We start from the raw sequence: 2,300 nt of genomic DNA on the forward strand, positions 1-2,300 counted from the left end.
AAAAGAAAAGTAATGGAAGCGAGTGTAGAAGGTGGTCTGAACATGATAAACATGATCCAGCTCCAAAAATGTTTTCACCTACAATGGGCAGGAAAACTGTTTGGGGCGACAGCCAAGGAAAACTGGAGTGTGATCCCTAAATGGCACATGGATAAACTTGTTAAAGAAAATGTGTTTCTCTTAGATTGTAGATCAAAAGATCTAATAGGTTTGAACATGATAGATAACGATTTTTGGAAATATGTAGTTAGTTCGTATCTTGACAGCAGGCCGTTAAAATCACTTTCAGACATCAAAAGTAACAACTTTCACTCCCAATTGCTGTTTAACAACGCCTAGTTAGTTCGTATCTTGACAGCAGGCCGTTAAAATCACTTTCAGACATCAAAAGTAACAACTTTCACTCCCAATTGCTGTTTAACAACGCCTTGATAAAGTATAAAAACAAATTATTATCTTCAAATCTTGGAATGAGAAAGGACTTGAACAAGTAAAGGACATAATCAACTTCAGGGAAAATAGAATGTTGTCTTTAAGACAGATACAGGATATAGTGCGTAAAAACAAAGCAGGCATTGTTTTTTAATATAACGCATTGATAAATTCGATACCAAAGGCATGGCTTCAATGGACAGAAAGAGGGGAAAAGGAGGATGAAACACAGAAATGTGATGTAAGCCTGTACAACACAAATCTAAAACAGATTTTTTTAAATGTACTCAAAAACAAAGAGAAAACTGTTCCCAACGCATACTACTTCTGGCTCAGAAAATTTTGTATCCACTTACTCGGGCCAACCTGGTCTATAGCGAGAGATATAACAAAAGAAACTAGATTAAGAGTTCTGCACTGGAAAATTTTACACAACATCTACCCCACCAATATCCTTCTAAACAAAATGAAAGTAGCAGAAAACAATAAATGTCCCTATTGTATAGATTTGGTAGATTACATTGAACACTTTTTTTTTTGATTGCCCAGTAACACACAACTTCTGGAAGTATATTGAACAAAAACTACTAACAGAAACAAGTGTCCACTTGAAACTGTCAGCATCAGATATCCTGTTTGGGATTGAAAATTCACCACACCTAAAAGGAAATTATGCGTATATCAATAATATAATATTAGTGAGTAAAATGTGTGCAAGTATCTATAAAAAGACCAAATCAGTCTTTCCCTTACGGGTTATTTTTGAACGAGAATTTGAAACAAGACGAATTCACGTGGAAAAAAAAAAACACCTCCATCTACAAATAACGTCAAATGATCGAATGAGAAGTGAGAAGAGACAAATATGCACACAGAAGGCACACCAGAGCATGAACCCCCCCCCCCCCCTCAACCCCTCCCCACCCCCCAGACAAACCGAACAATCTTCCAACATAAAGTTTTGCAACGTGATTGTCCATATATGAAGAAACAGACATAGAATTGTGTATGAATGAAGGTGGAAAAAACAAAACAAAACAACAACAACAACAACAAACAAACAAAAACATTGATTCCAAGTTTTGTACACTTAATTGTATGACTTGTACATTTTCCTTCCATATTACTGTAACAAGCCCAAAATCAGTGAATGAAAAGTCGTATTTATTCCCTAAACGCTATTGATTACTTTGGCATTGTGTGATTTATATACATAATAAAACGGTGGTCGACCCAAGAAAGTCCGGGTAAAAAAACAACAACAAAACAAAACAAAAAAAACAAAAAAACAAACAAAACAAACAAAAAACAAAAAAACACAACTTACCTGTAACTTAGCATTAACTTATTAATTACATATTGCTTTATTCAATCAATGAAACAATGTTTGCACATTTTGAAAAGTGATATACTGATAATATGTACATATGTTTCAATTATAAATCAGTCTTGAGTCTTGAATCTTATGTAACTGAACAGTTAGTTTACATGACACTGGAAATTCTGCTGATACTTTTGAAAGATTTGTTTATGATTCAGGGACATATATGTTCATTTAGCCAAAGCCATACACCACTGTACTGTGCATGCATATATAATTATATTTAATAAATGTTGATGGTGTAATATTAGGTTATAACGGGAGGAACTAAAAAGCCAGTATCCAGTAAACCGATATGCCCTTGGATCATTTTACATGATGGAAAGCTGAAATATGTCATTCCACATTTTGCAACTGTGAAGAAAATTTTGGCCTTTATGTTTCTGTTTCCATTAAACTTCAGCTGCACAGTCATCAGAATGATACACAGAAGACATCAGACCATGAAAATGGGAAGGAACAGGACACAGATCAACATGCCAGTGGA

This window comes from Babylonia areolata, chromosome 1 (genome assembly GCF_041734735.1).
Source record: "Babylonia areolata isolate BAREFJ2019XMU chromosome 1, ASM4173473v1, whole genome shotgun sequence".
Classification (NCBI taxonomy): domain Eukaryota; kingdom Metazoa; phylum Mollusca; class Gastropoda; order Neogastropoda; family Buccinidae; genus Babylonia; species Babylonia areolata.